Raw genomic sequence first — 18554 nt, forward strand, 5'->3', positions numbered from 1 at the left:
CCAAAGAAGACACATTTCTGATGAAAAGCACTGAAAAGTCACAGTAGATATGTATACTTTGAGAAAAACAAACTACTGTGAAAAACTCCAGAAACTACTGTTATTAGCTAGATAAGTGAAGAATAGCTGTCATGGCAACCTAATTCATGTAAATGGCAAGACATAAATACAAATATAATCGAGGTGCCTCAGTAACACATTATTAACTTGAAGAGAGAATTGTCCTCAAAGGTTGGAGTTGCTTATGTAGTTCATGTCTTCACCTCAGGCATTCACCTCCTGAACCCCAGATGGTATAAATCAGCATAGACTAATTAGACTGAGGTTAGACACACTGATTTTAACATCTGCTGGGAATTTCGCCCTTTTCTTTGCTCTGCAAGGCTAACTAAGGGGGTTTATTACTTTATGTTTCTGTGTTCCTTCTGTTTCTTGGTGGTTTTTTTTTTCCTCTGGGGATGACCTATAACTTGTTTTAATACCATGGTGTGTTTTTTGTGACTTAATAAGCCCAAGACTAGAGCTGAAGTGTGCAGTTGGTTTAAAAAGAAATCAGTGGACCGTTATTCCCCAGGAATTATCTCTAAAAAATTTGTAAATAAATTTTGATGTAAATGGAATGTCTCAAATACAATCTTTTTGAAATAGAGCTATTTGTTGTTTGCCTCATTTATGTAACAGAGAACTCACTTATAATCAAATTTTGTTGAACACCTTGATTTTTCAAAAATATGTATTTTTAAAAAAATATTTTAACATTGGAAACTTTAAGCTTTTGTGTTGTTCATGTTTGACAAAAAAAACCCAAACAAACATCAAAACCAAAAAAAACACCTAATTTTCCAAACCAAATAACTCTGGCCTCTGTATAAAGGGGTAGCTTTTTCACATCAGGCATCCTGCCAGGTATGGTAAACAGTTATCAGAGTCATTTGTAAGTATATTTTTAAAAATAACTGTTGGTTAAAATCTCTAGCTCCAATAAATAAGATTTTCATATAAATTACTGATTACTTGAGTTCTTTGGATAATAAGTTAATATTTGCAATGAATTCAGGTACCAGTTAATTAAGTAGGTGACTTGACACTTCATAGAAATTTTTACAACTAATATGCAAAACTAATATCTTTTTTCTTAACAACGATCATCAGCAAGTCCTCTAACTGCTTTTCCATAAATTCACTTTTTATCTGATCAACCATTTCCTAGAAGCTGAGCATTTCAAAATAAGTATTTTGACATTTTGGAGTTATTTCTGCAGGTCTTTTTCTACTCTTGTGAGTTTTGTTCATGGGTTTGTGTCTTGCATTGTTAAATTTTTAAGCTTTAAAAGTATTCACAGCTGTACAAGAGTTGGAGCAAACAATCCTCTGCATTGAAAGGTTCCCATCACCTGGTAGATGGTCTTCTCCATCCCAAAAGAAAATGTAACCTGCCATCTTTATCCATGCAAAATATCAGGCAACTTGCTGTTGTTGTTGAAACAAATGGAATGATCACCTTACACTTCAAAAAATAGCAAAAACTGTGCAGTACTTTTCACCAGTGCTGCCACATTTTTATGAGGAGACCATTAAAAATACAACAATATCAGAACTCTATTTTTATTTCTGAATATATTTCTATTTCACTCAAAAGTAATCTTTCAAAGGTGTGTCTTTTACCAGGAAATTTTTTTTTAGATTATTTCTTTCAACATTTTTGTTCACAAGCAATCTCTGAAGTTCAGTCAAGAGCTGAGCTAATACCAAAATCACTTTTCAATGAACATTTGTTTCAACAGCTACATGAATTCATGAAATACCCTTTCAAATTCTTTGAATGATTACTTCCCTCAAGCATCCATGCACTGAGTTTTATTAACACCTGCTTTCAAGTTATTTTTAAAGCGACACCAATAAATATGCATTGAGGATAGGTTTTTTTGCAATGTGATTTTAAAAAACTATGGCCACATTGGCTTAGTCCTTCAGTTATCTGAGAGACAAAGTGAGATTTTAGAAGTTCTTATCACTGCTAAACCAAAAGTTTGGTGATTCATTACCTGCTAATTGCCTTGGCATGTCATGAGTAAAGTGACAGTAACTGATTCCATATGGAAGAAGACAAGGGCAGAGGAGAGTTACATCCAGAAAACACAAAATTTACAAGTGACTGAAAGACAGTTCCTCTTTACATACAATGTATTCAGTCCGTGAATCTCACCACATTTGTTTTCTCTTGGACTGATGATTCTGGCTATTTTCTTGATCATTAGAAAAATGGTGACTACGAAAATTACAGTAAGAAAGAAACATTCAGCCTCTTTTCTCTGTTAGTTACATATTCAAAGACTTGTAAGAGTCCAGAAGTAAAAAGCTATACTCCTATTCAACAGGTAGAAACTTGAATATGACTCCTCCTGTATCAAATGGTCATTGCTAGGAAAGTGGATCTAGAATAGGAGAGCAGTAGTGTCATGTATTGGGTACCTATTATTTCCTTAAGCATCTAAGATCTACCAAGACAATATGAGTGCAAACCTAATTGTTAAATTTATTGTATTTCATTACTGTCTTTCTATCAATCATATTGAGCCTAATCCAGCTCTGTATGAAGTTACTGAAAAATTATCACTGACTTTAGGGAAGTTAGATCAGGAAGCAATAGAGATGTCATTTAATGAAATACATGAAGAAAATGCAATCATCACTTAGAAACAAATCACATGCTATCTTAAACGTGATAAAATGTCATTTAATTTCTGTTGGCATTCCTACTCACTTTTGCACCTGCAGAGACAATATTCTTAGGTCTAAATGATGTTTAGAATGAACACAAAAGCAGAATGTCGACAGGTAAAGTAATTTGGCTCTCATATTGACTACAGTATTTTGGGTGGCCACTGCTGTGAATTAGATGAATGACAGCTGGAAAAAAAAATCAGATCTCCGGCAATAAAAAAACAGTTGATATGAGAAATAGATCTAAAAAGCATAAAATATTGAAATGTTTGATTACATTTCTACACTGTTTTATAAGTGCCATCCTTAAAAAAAAAATCTAACATTTCCCAGGGAACTTGTGATAACCATTCTCTTTTCTCATACTCTACACTTAAATATCTATGGATAACACTTGCCACACAAACAAACAAATGGAGCTTTAATGACATGGCACTGGCTGGCTAATAATCAAATAACAGTGAAAGAGTGGGAGATTAAAAAAAAAGAAATACACAAAACAGCTAAACTAGATTAAATCAACCAGCAATGGAAAGAGTCTGCAAAGGAAGTTTTTGCCTTGAAGGAGATCTGATGAATTACTTTCATTAAACCTCAGGTTACCTATAGTAAAAACCACAGAGTAAGGTAAAATGTTGCTGGATTGAAGTACACATCTATGTTTTGCTCTTTAAACCCTACTTTTTCAGTGCCAAATATGCCTCAGATGGTTGGTTGGACAGGGATGAGAGAAGGGTATGGCAAATGTGCTTGGCAAAGATTTAAAAGGTGAGCCTGTTTTCCCCAAAGGACATCACCTACATTCAAGGAATTGCAAGTGGGTTCCGTGGTACTAAGACTGCATTGCTGCACACAGTTACCTGTAACACAAAGGTCTTCTTGAAAAGTGTATGTCAAATACATGTATTGTCGTATAGATATAGACTATATAGGTATAACTATAGCTATAGGTATAAATATAGGTATGGATTACATACATATATGGTAATTTTAAATAAAAATGTTGTATCAGAACTTTTTACACCTGTAGATTTGGAAGGAGGAAATATTTTTTATAATGGCAACATATTTTGTTTCAACCTCGTAAGAACACCATCTTTTAAAAAAAATGAAATATTTTAATTCAGTCACTTTGATTGCTTGTATTTTATCTGATTGTATTTTATCTGATTGTGTAAAGACAGACAAAAATAAAAGCAGCTAATCAAATATGTCAGGAATGTCTTCTTGACATTTCCAGAACAACTTTTTCTTGTAATATTTCTTGCAGACAATTTTAAAATGTTGATTTCTTTTTCCAGTGTTGGATAAAGAGAAAAATCACAAATTACGAGAACAACACAGAGTTCCAACAAGTACTAAAAATGCATTTAATATTGTTACTTACTTACCTCACAAGGTTGATGGGAGATTTTGTTAGATGAGTTTTCTCAAGCTCTGAAAACTGCCTAAGGAAGGGTACTCTTTTGTATGAACAAAGTGTTATTACTATGTCAGCTTCTGAAGCTGACACAGAGGTAACTCCCATTCCAACAGAGCCAATTTGCAATCCTCATCTACGTAACTAACTTGCATACACAGTTCTCCCCTTTGGGGAGTATTTTCTATAACTGTGTGGCTCTACTTATTTATACCGCTAGTAAAAGGTAAACCACATCTGTGCAATAAGAATCACATTTTGAAAAAGTCTGTGTTGCTCAGGCTTTTCTCAGTTCCTTCAGAATGAAGTGCCTGCAGTAGTACCTATTGAGTTTTCATCTCTGGGGAGGGTCAAAGGTTACCGTATAATTTATTTCAGCACATGTAGAGTAGAGGAGTGTTTTATTAAGAATATATGGAGGAAATCAATAACCCAGTCTTACCCAGTAGCAAAGGACAAGATCCCTATCTTATGAGTCTGCCTCCCTGCATGGCTGCCTGAGCTTTCTACAAGGTTGTAGTATCATGTTAATCATTCTCTTTTTGAAATAAGCAACATTTAATTTGTGTCTCAGACAGGGTTTCTTTGACAAATTTCACTTTTGAATGAGAAGGCAAAAAGAAAATTTATGGATTTTTAAGATGTGTATATATCATATGTATGTGAGTTAGTGAATGTACTATGGATGAAAATATAGTACTTAAAGGCAGAACAGCAAATAAGTTTGGCTTTTTCTTCTGATCTTTAAGGCTCCCATGCAATTCTGCTGGTGTACCTCAGTTTGGACTCACACTGATTTTTCTCAATTCCAAACCCATGCTTCTGCCATATGCTTCTCTTATTCAAAAAATTTTACCAGGATTAACACAGGGCAGATTCAAAAAATAAAACCACACCCTTTCCAATTAACTAGATTTTCTAAGTGCCTAACTGTTGGAGTTGAATATGTTAGCATCTCCAAGCCTTCAATGCTAAGTTTTTGCTAACAATGACCACTCACAATATTCCAAAACATGGATCTGTACAAGTGTTCAACATTGTTAGGTCTGCATAATTCATTTCCAAGTATTCCATAGTATATCTGGTCATTTAATCTGAGAAGGACTAACCAGAAGCCCTGCAGCAAAAATTATTTACTTCATTGCTGCAGTTCATTTTCTGACCTCATTTTTGGGGGGGAGAGTTGTGGGAACAAGCTGAGTCAAATGCACCTCCCTTCAGTTAATAAGAATCAAAAAGGACTATTTCAGCCTTGACCATGTTTTGATAGTGTTGTGCTCTCAAAACAGAAAACCACTTAATGGTCTGCATGACAGTGTGCATGGTTTATGCCATGATGGAAAACAATCACAGAATGGTAGTGTGCAAATGTGTGAAATCAAAATATAAGGTCACCAAAGTTTTGGGAATTTTATATAACTGATTGGCAACACCAGGTGCTGTTTACTGGAAGATGTTAATAAAAGGGGAATGCAGAGAGAGCTCTGCAGACAAATCCCAAAACTGAATTCTGTGTGTGAAGCCTCATTTCTTCATTGCCCATAGAGAGTCATTTGTTTGTTTCACTTATTTGGAAAGCAAAAATTATTTCATAGCAAGAGTAGATTTTAGCGGTAGTGTTTTCACTTTCTACTTTGATTTTTTGCCTATGCCAGTGTTCACAGGGTTTTTTTTCTCTGGGACACTGTGAGCATACTGACACCCCACATATAATCAAAAATGGACAGGGAACATTTGCTCCTGAAAAGTCATTTGTCCTATGTCATTTTGAGGACCTGTAACAACTCAATAAAAATTATATACAAAGACTGTGTATTGTATATGAGAATGCAATGGGGAGCCTAACATCCACTAACATTGATCCAAATAGATATTAACTTGTGTATATGAAGGTCAACTCCTTTATGTTGTTATTTTACATTTCAGAGGAAATGTAAAAAGTGAATAAGGAAACCAATAAAATGTTCTTTCCTGTGAAAAACTACTATCTGGACTGACATTTAAAGTAGGATTTGAAAGGTGGCTACAACCTCCAGAATATTAGATGACTAGAGGAATGGAGCCCCTATCCTATAAGGAACGGCTAAGAGAATTCAGATTGTTCAGCCTGGAAAAGAGAAGGCTTCAGGATGATCTAATTGCATCCTTCTAACACCTGAAGGGAGCCTACAAGAAAGTTGGGGAAAGACTATTTCCAAGATCACATAGTGACAGAAGAAGGGGGAATGGCTTCAAACTGAAAGAGTGTAGGTGTAGATTAGATATTAAGAAAAAATCTTCTACTGTGAGGGTGGTGACGCACTGGACCACGTTGCACAGAGAAGCTGTTGCCCCATCCCTGGAAGTGTTCAAGGCCAGGTTGGATGGGGCTCTGAGAAACCTGGTCTAGTGGAAGATGTCCCTGTACACAGCAAGAAGGTTGGTAGATGATCGGTAAGGTCTCTTCTGACCCAAACCTTTTTATGATATCATGATTCTGTGATTATATCATCATCCCTTGTAAAACATGCTATGTGCGTCGTTTGCTAAAATGATACAACTAAGAAAGCACAGCAAAAATGTATGTGAAATTTCTAATGCCTTCAATGACAACTATTTAGCCCTCTTTCCAGGACCCCACTAATGGGGAGGACTTGTTGACTGCAATTGATATAAAGGTTATTCTTTCTCAATATGTTGTCAAAAGATGATATGAAGGCTTGTCATTGTGTTCCACACAATCCAATAGCTCTTCAAATGCCTCAGGGATAAAGGGTAGGTTACAGGAAATATCTATTTGATCTCTTTTTTTTATTTTTCAAAATAATGGGACATTGTACATACAACAGGATGAAAACCAAGTGTACACAATATAACTACTGCAACACTTTGTGAGTTCAGTGTTTGTAATTACTAGACCACAGTACATTGTCTTTCAAATTACACAGCGAAGGCAACAACCGTAATGATAACAAGTGACTCAGGCAGGCAGGTAATTATCTCTGTATATAGGATTAGAAGGTATGGGATGAGTGTCATGAATGCTCTTGCTTAAAGTCAGTTTCAAATATCAATTCAGAAAAATTGAAAGCCCTCAGCTTATGTCTTGCATGTTTCCTGGGGAAGTTCTGAGAGTTTTCCGTTTTGATGTGGTTACTTTAGGGTCTGTGTGTGCCTAAGCATCTGATAGGCCCAGGTAAAACGGAGCCTTTCTATAACTAACTATATCAAAGCCATGGGCTGCATATTTCAAAAAAGAATAGCACTTTAAAGAGAGAAATTTGCTGAAAGGACAGAAGTGATGGGCCTTAAAAGATTTAAAAAGAATGGGAATAAAAGAAACGTTTCCTTGTGACAGGTTACACTGCAAAATAAGCTTTCTTCAAGATAATGTTTCTGGAGTAGTTTTAAGAAACTGCAGGACCTCTCTTAAAACAAAGTCACAGGGGTTTATACAATTTTTGCAAATAAACTGGTAACTTCTTTGCAGCACAGTTTATTCACAAGCGTTGTATCTTGAACTGGGTCCTTTTTCATTTTAAGAGGATCCCTTGCAAACCAGAGCATCTGAGGGCATGATACTTGGCTCCTTAATCAAACTAGCAGTAGTTTGGTACACCCTCCAAAGGAAGTAAAGGCCAGAGACCCTTAATGGGGCCAAGAACTCTCTAATTCTAATCTGTTCTCTGAAAACACACAAGGGAACTGAGTGACACAAGGAGCATCAATGCATATGAGCTTGCAGCACTGATCATACAATTAACACATGAATAGCAGAAAATTTTTCAATTCTCATTTATGAGGGAACAAAGAAAGCTGGGGTTACAAGGAGTCTCATGCATACCTTTTCCATCACATGTAGCTTGACTTCATGCCAACCACTTTATTCCATAAATATGGCAGACTGAAGGAGCCTTCTTTGAGCTCTCCCTACTAAGCAACTGGAAGCATGGCAGTGATTCCATTGAACTGGAATGCCTCTCAGTGTTGCTCCTCAAGGCAGAGACACTTCTTAACAACTACAGTTTTTGAGTAAGTGATCAATATTACTCATAACCTTGTAATACAGTGCACTAAGATTTTGTCTTGGTAACTTTGATTCTGCCTTGGTAGTTTGAATCATTGTTAAATCCTTTGAGCAGTACAGTAATAGAGTAAACCTTGCTATTGAACTTTGTTAAATCATACTTTTACAGCATCATATTTCAATAAAACCACTTTTGCTGATGCCTTTGACAGTGGTTCTTCAAGCACTTCGAATTGCCCATTTGCAACAAATTGGCGTAGTCAGCAGGATTCCTAAATCCAGATTCGTGACACTGTAACTCATAATTGAGTCTTTTGCTCTTTATATTAGTTTCTAATTCCAACATTGTTCATTTCATATTTTCAAAATTTTAAGCATTAATTCATTTTTACAATTTCATCCCTCTGATACAGATGAGAAGTCCTAACACTGAGGTTGGAAAATGAAAAAGTATTTTTTTCTAAATTGTAGAGAATAAAATGTGAACTATAATTGACCCACAAAGGCACCTTGATCTCCAGATGTAAGTTTCAGCTGCAGGACAAGTCCTCAGAGACAATCTGAAACACTAGGATTTTTTTTTGCTTTTTATTTGCAAGATAAGTCCAGTGTTTGAAGTCCTTGAATACTGTCCTGCCCAGGTCATTACTGCATTTGGAAGATGCCCTAGAGCTGCACTCCATATCTCTGCCAGCAAGGCCATGGTAGGCACTGTGACCACAATCTCTCCTCCTGTAAAAACCTTGGAGGCAAGAAATAGCGGGAGGCAGAGGGCCTTGTTCTGTACTTGTGTCTGGCACCAAAATCATAGCTAATAGAAACTCTGGTAATGCATAGTAATCTTTTTATACTGACACAAAGCTCTAATGTTTCACAGTCTTACACAATTTCTTGGACTCATTATTACTTCCACAAAGAAAGGACAAGACATCTGTTTGAAGGGAATGCTGTCTGTGTGTGTATGTCTGTCTGGGTGCATACACAGTAGGTGGTTAAAAATTTGTTCATTTATTTTTTAGATTTGACTGATGGCAAATTTGGGCATTCTCATACATATATGCTCAAACCTTGAAAGATTTAATGATTGTTTCATTCCTCCTTCTTAATATTTTACCCGAGAACTATATGCCAGTATTATTTTGTCTTCATATATTATGTTTTGTAAAATGACTAGCGTTTACCATAGCTTCTTTCTTTGACAGAAATATTTGAAATATATTTGGATTTATCCACAAGCCAACTTCTAAAATTTTAGATTCCTTTTTGTGATTCAAATGAAAAGATAAAAACTGGTAATATCATTTTGTGTCAAATGATGAGACTGGAGGCTGATTTCAGGTTCAGAAACAGGGCACATGTCCAGATACCCATCAGAAAGACCTACTGATGTGGATGTTGTCACAATTTGAAACCTTGCAATATGATTCCAGGAGTCCTTAAGAAACAATAAGGTACTCCAATGTGAGTTAAATTAACTGGACATTTACTGGCAGTGGCAATTATGTTAATATGTTCAAGAACCCCTTAGGGATGAAAACAAATAGCTTTTACCATCTCTTAAAAAAATGCGTGATGCAAGCATGCAGTTCTTTTCTAAATCTGTTTTAGTAGTAAATTAGACTTTTCCATCAAACTTATACAGAGTAAAACTTCACTGACTTCAATAAAGTTATTCTGATGTTGGTTTTAGATCAATATTTACATGACATTTTCCTGTAAAATATCTTCTTTAAAAAGATAAAAGGCTTTCATTCTAGTTCAGTATTTTTGCTGTTACTGAAATCCATTAACAGCCTTGATGTGAGGGATTACCTCTCTTTCTACATTATTTTGGAGGTAGGATGGTCAGCAGAGACTATACTAATAAATATAATGGAGCTAGGTGCCGTTTAGATCATGGTAATCCTGTAAAATTACAAATGCAAATGTAAACATTGTAGGAAATTATCTTGGGGTTTGACTTGCTTAGGATTTCACTATGCACTCCTTGATATCAGTAGTGAAAGTCTCATTCACCCGGGACCTTGCAGACCTCTGTAAGACAAATCCTTCTGCAGAAACCTTTCCAGTACACAACCAGCAATATATTAGAGAAGTATAGCTTTCAACAGATACTCTATTTGAAGTACACTTTAAAGCAAAGGAGTGGCCTTTCTGGGAACATAATGAAAACATTAATTTCTTAAATTAGTGCTTAGATGCTCTAGAGCCAAGGCTGATGGAAGCACATGTATATCCTATCTTCAGGGATGATTGAAAGAAAGATTCTTCAGCAATCTGCTCCATCTTAACTCATTTCTATCCATGGTTTGGAATTTACACAGAACTACACTGATTCACAGAAGTATTTTATTTTCTCATTGAAAATTTTGCTATGATTGTAAACATTTAGCAAACTTTCATGAAGTTCAGCAGTGTTGAATTCTTGATTATGCCTGTATTCAGTCAAAGAAAATATAAGTAAGCCTAATCTTTATAACAAAATCATAAAACAACTCTCAACCAGAACAAAAAGGAAGATAATGGTGTTAGCAAAATTGATAAAGATACAGTCAACTACTCTATCTGTGCTAGTTAGGAATCATACCTCTGGTGCAACCATACATGTATATATGGCAGTGCAAGTCTGTCTTATGCAACCTCAGAAAAAAAGACACGATAAACAAGGAGTATAGGAAGAGAAACTGAAAAATTAAACATTCTTTTGATCTTAAAAGTTTAGTTGTACCTCTAAAAGTAACATAACAGATTTATGGAAATTGATGGGAACTCTGGCTTTCTTGTGAACAAGAATTCATCCACATAAAGGAATTCATCCTCAGAAGTGTGCTTCAGGCATCACTGATATTATTACACAAAACTGAAAATGGAATTGCTGTCCACTGTGATGAGATAGATACAGTTAATGAGGGACTAATAAAGAAATGTTGATCTTCATTCTCCCAGAAAAGAGTTTCTCAAAAGCTTAAGATGAATGTTATGGATTCCTCTAGACCTCTCTATTGGATCAAATACACTGTCAGGAAAATTCTTTTCAATACAAGACAAAATTAGTAACTTTTATTCCTGTAGCCAAAATTCTCTGACAATAAAAACAAGCAAACACACACAAAAGAACAAAAACCCAAAACCAACAAAAAACCTTGAAAAGAGATGCATCATTATTAGAAAATGTATAGTATATATCCACCCCTCCATTCACCTATCCACCTAGCAAGGTAGCTAAATAGCTATCCATTTACATGTACCTGTCTATGTACCTATCTAAATACAAGGAAAAAGAATATCCCAGGCACTTGTAGAAGATTTCAGCTCCTATTTCTTCCACGCCTTTGTACTGAGAATATGGACTGATATGGAGGATCCCTCAGCCCTCTTGTAATATTTCTCCCTCACGAAAACCCCAGACTTATCCATAAACAGTTCTTTGCCTGACTTCTTAATTTGGTATGAGAATCTGGAGTTCTTGTTTTTATACTCATCCTGACGGCATACATGCAATCTGCCACAGGCACTGGGAACAAGCTTCTCCACCATCCATATGGATGGGATCAGAGATCACAACATTACTGACAGAGGAGCAAAAAAGGCAAAATATGACAACCTGTGAAAACATCTGTCTCACCAGTTTGGGAAAAAATGTGCCTTTCACAGCCAGCCAAACACTTCACATTCTGGTCTTCTGAAAAGCAAAACAAACCATATTCAAATTGTTAATTTAAAAAGTCAACTCACAGGCAAACCACACAGGGTCTAATGCCAGGAGATGATGGGCAACGCAGTATTTCTGAGACAGCTGGAGTATCAAAAATGTTCGTCAAGACACAGTGACAGAAGGCTCTAAACCACACATAGAAAGACAACAAAGAAAGAATTTATCACAATCATTGCATTTATTTAATGTCTTAGTGTGCATTAAGATTTCTAGAAAAGTAAAAAGAAATCTTTATGATTTGAGTGGGTGTCCAAAGAGACAATTACTGGTGTTGACAGATACTAAACTAAGTTGCAGACCAAAAGAATGAATGCATCTGGCACGGGTTTTTTCTCTTGATCCAATGCTTTTTGTCTTTTTGACATTACTAAGCATACCCTAGGAACTGCCTTGCCGCTACAGAAACTGCTTTTCTAGCCTGTCCTGAATTTAAAGTCTCCCAGTATTTTCCTAGAAGTCAGAGGAGGACATTGAATTTTGTCTTTCCACAAGAAATGAAACTGAAGTGGGGTTATTGACTGTAATTATATTCTCTCTTCCAAATGTTTTCTGTGGTTTCAATTAAAGAAGTTATTAATTACTTCCCGTCCTGAAAAATGTTAGCAGTGCTGCTGGCCCAGAATAACTTCTGTGTTTTCTCAGTAGTATGTTTATGCACAAAAGTACTTCGGAATCCTGTGAAGATAGTCACTAGACAAATGTGTACTATGCTGGATTTTATTATTTTTCAGCCCCAGTACTCCTAGTTATTTTTACTATTAGTAAAAAATGTTTTATTTTTATAATGCCCAAGGTATCTAAGAACTAAAATGTCTGGTCATAATTCTAATTAAAAATATATCTTCTGTAAAATAGTAAATATCTAATAATTTAAGATGCAGTGTGGAAGAAGTATCAATGCATAGATTCTTATGACATTCAACATGCTGCATGTGATGGGGCACTTCAGACTACAGAGTAGCTCCAAAACCTCCAACCAGCTGTGTTTCTGTCACCATCTAAATGATCCATGTTTCAGTCACTGTAATTCTGCAGTAAGTTTTGGGTACACATAAAATCAAGTGATCATTTCAAAATTATGAGAATTTTAACTTTTCCATTATTTATTTAATCAGCTTACTTTTATTCTCTTCCTTATGTCTTTATGTCACACTTAATAATGCCTGTTACTCCTGCCCTGGATCTTCCATCTTAAACATATTACAAATGTTATCCATCTTCACTCAGACATACATTAGCCTAAGTATAATCTTTCCTCATAAAGAGATTTTAAAGACCACTAATTATTTCTTTAATTGTTCTCTCTGGCACCATTCAGACATCACGGTTCCCTCTGACCTGTGAGATCTTAGTGCAAAGATATTAGAATATGCAGTCTTTATTGATTTTGAAACCAGTCAAAACAATTCAAGAAACACACTGTAAGGTGTATGTCTGGAACATGAGAGCTGACATGTAACATTCACTGCCATGGTAAGACAGCAAGTGGAGTCACCTGAAACTGTACTGAGACAGCAGAACTTGCAGTCGATCGTCCTGGATAGGAATGAGCAGATTGGTTCTCTAAAATTTTAAGTTTTCAGTAGCAATGTCACTCTCGGAAGACTTGACCTCTTTACTTCTAACAAATTTAATAAGTAATCTGCTCAGATCACAAAGGTCTGATATCCTTTCTTCCCTACATTCAGAGGACACAGTAAGCATATTATTTAATATGCTTAAGTGTATTTGCCTCACTTTCCACCTCTTGCTTCCTTACAGAATAGGAACTGGCCAAAATCAAAAAGGCTTGAAGAATTTTAAATGTGTGACTCCAAACACCTAAAAGTTGTTGATGACTATGAAAACTAAGAAAAGTTTGAGCACTTCATGAACTCAATCTAAGTGCTGTGGAATTACTGGTATTTTCTTGAAAATGTATGAATCATGTTTTATCCTCTACCAGCTGTCCTTACTGGCTTGAAATATTGACATCAGACAGAACATTCAATGAAAAGGCATTATAAGAAACAGTAGATAAATGTGTTCTGTGGAAACATTAATGAAGTATTTATGGTTTTGAAAAAGAAATAAGAAAGCAGGTAGCACAGCACAAAGGTCCAAATGGAGATGAAACAAGTGTTCAGAGTACTATTTAACAAAGAGAGGAGATCCAAAATGTAGGGACCCAACCTTATTTGGACAAAAAACTCCTGGAAATAACAGGTGTTTAGGCACCTCAATATATTTTTGTGTCTGGGCAATACTCCTAGGAACCAAGAGCAGTCTCCAACAACATGTTGACACATTCTGTGTGTAAGAATTTCTTCAGGCACATGCATTTATAAAGTTGAAATCCTGTGAGTATATATGTTAAAATCAGATAAATGTTTATATACATTCATCCAGAACACGTGCCTTCCAACTCCACTGCTCACACAATAGGAACAGTCTGGAAATGTAAACTGTGCTAGGAAAGTTGCCATGTAGAACTTCACCTTTCTGAACTTCTCGGGCACCAGGTTCAGCCCCACCATCATGTATTAATAACACATAATCTGACACTTTGTCTCCTGCCAACAGCTCCATAACAGACTTTTCAAATAATGGTTTGATACAGAAACTAAAATAGAAAATTTTCAAGTGGTTTTCCTCTATACAAAGACAATCCTATTTTTAGTTCACCATAGTAAATCCTGGGGGCTTAGACAGGCATCCACATGTACACAACCCCCAACACACATCCTTTAACTTATGTGCTGCATCCAGGTCTGAGATAAGGCTTCAGCTTCCAGTTATGAGAAAACTCAAAAGGAAGACATATAACCATAAATATTTTACAAAATTCAAATAAGGTTTAGGGGAAAACCAGATTTGCAATACATTTCCCTCTGGGCATTTCTTCTGTGAGCTGTACACATAGGGCCTCATATTTCAACTCTTCTAAAAATAATGTATAAAATCAGTTTTTATAGAAAGAACAAATGCAGTGACATATTAAATGAATTGCATCACAAAAATATTCAATATAGATGTAATTATGTTGTGTGAAACATAATTAAGTGATTTCTGAATAATATGTAAGTAAAAATATCTATTAATTATGTACTTGATAAGTGACAATAGAACTGTTTTGGAAAATCAATTCTTAGTTAACTTAGACGCAATAACTAAAGAAAATTTTTAATGTTTTCCCTTTAAGAAAGTTGGGATTTAAAATGTTCGCTGACATGGAAAGGCTGTGCATCCAGGCCTGTTTCCAATTAATTTCAGTCTTTTCTCTGGGAATACAATTAAACCTTATGATAGTATAAAAGTGATGATAATGAATAGATTTTTACCACATAAACATTAAATAATTGATGTGTAGTTTATACATAAATATATCTGCTGTCTATGAAATTTTCAAATCTTTATGATGCTGCTGTTTAATTATACAAAGGCATGTTACCAACATGGTTATACAGTAGAGCTTGTGACATGCATACATATGATATATTATGACACTTGCATGTATATCCTACGTACATACCTCATAAATATCAAATAAATTTTTCTCAAATCGTTCTTGTGGATAGCAAAACTGTTTCTAAAGCCAGATATGGCTTTTATGATAAACTGAGTCAATGCTTTTAAGTTGCTGCCATAATAAACCAGCCCATGTTAATAATTCATGATTTTCAAATACATACAGTTGCTGTCAGAGAAGAAAAGGAAATGGACATTTCTTCTCCTACAAGGCTAGCAATGACTTCAGAATCAAACAGGTAAACATATCTCTAGGCAAATCTGCCATGTTGTGCTTCCTCCCCTATCCCACATTTCATAACCACCAGTGGGGGTTGTGATTGATGCATCCAGATTATTCTGGACTTTGGCGGGATGGATGGCAACACAGTAGCCAAGGGTGTCTGGAACAGTGACCTGGATGTCTTGCTGGTATGCAAATAGGAGTATAATCTTACTTTACAAAAGGAGGACAGCCCAGGGCCTGCTGAGCTCTCCTGCACATGAGCAGGCTGCATGCCAGGATCTCCCCTAGAGTAGGGACCCCTCTCAAAGTTACTTCTCCAGGCTAAGAGATCCCTTGTTGCAACAGATCCTCAATAAGTGATTGAGAACACTTTAAACTTTGAAATCATAACTGATATAAAGAATTTATTGCACACATTTATAATCATATAGATAAAACTGTTGACCAAGTCTGGGACTAGGATTGGATCCAGTCACACCTTGACTCCTCTTTGAGAAGTTTATAAAGCAAAGGGGAACCTTTCTGAACCTTGTGACTCAATGGAAGGGTCTCCCTGAGAGCTTTATCTGATTCTGCCCTCTATGCAGTAAATATCCTAGTGGACACTGCCATTAAATCTTGTTAAACCACTGTTTTATATGAATAAGGTAGATTGTTGCTTCTCTTGTACAAGTGAAGTGCATCACTCCATTTGTGACAAGACAAAAAGTAGAAGCATAGGCAGCTTCTATGATACATGCAAAAGAAATGTTATATGCACCTGATGAAGGGAAGCCTGCAAAGCAAAAGTCCCATTTTTTTTCAGTACCAAGAAGTTGTAGAGCAAAAACAGGGCAAAAAAGGGAATAATGGCTTCTTAGAATGTTACATTAAGCTTACATGGGTTTGTCAGATATTCTTGATTCTGACAAAATTCACATTTGCCCCTGTGGTATTTTACTGTACTTCGTCCTATGCAATAAAAGCTCTAAGAAAACAACTTTTCAAGTACTACTGTACAACATGCAATAATGCTTATTACATGTTATTAAGTAATTTTCACACCCCATAATTATCTTTAGTCAGGGAGAAATTGATGGGGGTTTTCTGTTAACTACGTACTTTTAATGAATCAAACATACGATCTATATCTGACCAGAGAAGTTGTGGATGTTCTCACCCCTGGAAGTGTTCAAGAAAGGATAAGATAATATTCCTTTTGGAAAGTAAAGTGCTCATATGTTAGGACATTTGAAGTATTTTGGTTAAAAATTTTGATCTAACTTTAATGATAATAACAGGTATACTTTTGCTGTTATTATCTGTGAAATCTTTGGAAAGATTTACAGATGAATGGGTTACTCCTTGGTCAATGACTGGCTGTCAAATGGGAAGTATAATTGCACCATAATTTATCCTAGTTTTCTTGACACAGAGAAGCTCTAAGAAAAGGATGTTTTTTGAGGCAATCAAGAAGCCATGGAGAATTAAGCTGCAAAATTCTTCACAGTTCTCCACTGTGAAAAACAGTACCTTTTGAAAGAACATGCCTGATTATCTTCATGCAGAAGGCAAAAGGCATCCTAAGATTTTTGACTCACACTGGGTGTTCAGGAGATGACATGGTTTCTTACAGAAACAGCTTTAAGTATCTTTTCTAAGCTGTTATAAAATGCAGCTCCATTAGTACTGAAACATTCCCAAAAAACTTCCCAGTATGGAGAATTTCAGACCAGATTCTTTTTAAACTTGATCAAGTTATGAAATTATTGAGCTGTGCAGTTACTGTGACTTTGAAGGCAATCCTTTATAATGAGAAGTATCAGAACTGCAGGCCTTGATACCTATCACACACTAATATTTGCAGAGTAGAAAATAGTCTCTTTACAGTCTAGAGGAATCCACTAACTTTATGTGCTGTATATAAATAGTATTTTATTTCTCTGGCATATGAATAGGAAGACATATATGCAACAGTTTAGGAAACCAACTGAGAGCTAAGGAAGCAAATTACATTGAGGTGTTCTGAACATGTCTGAAGGAAATCTCATATGCCAAGAGGCAGGGTGGTCAGCACATTTCCACGTGGTTTACTGGGAGTCATGTAAACACCTGTGTGTTTGAGATCATAAGAGAAATATAAAGAACATTCCCTAGTTTGTGATCTGGAACATTGGATGGGAACAATCCCCATTACTGTGCTCTGCTGAGGGTGAAGTCTTCCACAGCTTAACTTCTCTCTTTCAATACACAAGATTTGAGGTGAAAATTATCTTCCTTACTCTGCAACAACCTTCCCCTGAGCATGACACCCCACTCCTCTTTTCTTCCCCATGCTTTGACTTTTCACTGTGGTTCATATGTGTGAAGCCTTAAAGACTATCTTGGTTCTACTATCAGCAGGATAGTTATAGTGTGTTCCAAATTGCTAAAGAAATGTGGACTATTGCCAAAGTAATAACCCAAACAACAATGCTGGACCGTATTTTAACTGCTTCAGACTGTGAAGTTTGATTAAAGGAGACAGGGCAGAGGTCCCTAAGTGTGCTGTTTCAAATATTTTTTCCATGATTAGCTGAACTTTTGCTGGCCCTGAAAAGAAGATTCTCATCAGATTCAAAACAAGCCTCATTACTGTGAGGTTATAATGACTGGGGCAAATTAGCTTTTGGGTTGTTTTAAACAGTGCTGATCAAGATTAACCAGGAACCTGTAATTTAAATCACTTAGTTCAACCTCTGGAAAATCATTTTCAATGTACATGCTACTCTTTATTTGAGAAACCAGGTCTGTAGAGAGGAGGTGCCCTTGAAAGATCGTGATGACCTCATGAAAAGACTCTGTAGCAAACTACTCTATTTTGCCCTCATCATTTATTCCAGGGAACACCATGGTGAAAACAATGTAGCGACTCTTTCTTAAACAAGCATGAATTACTTGTTTTATTTGTATGTATAATTAAATTCACTATACCATT

This window comes from Manacus vitellinus, unplaced genomic scaffold, assembly GCF_001715985.3.
Source record: "Manacus vitellinus isolate BGI_N305 unplaced genomic scaffold, ASM171598v3 scaffold_59_pilon, whole genome shotgun sequence".
NCBI classification, from domain to species: domain Eukaryota; kingdom Metazoa; phylum Chordata; class Aves; order Passeriformes; family Pipridae; genus Manacus; species Manacus vitellinus.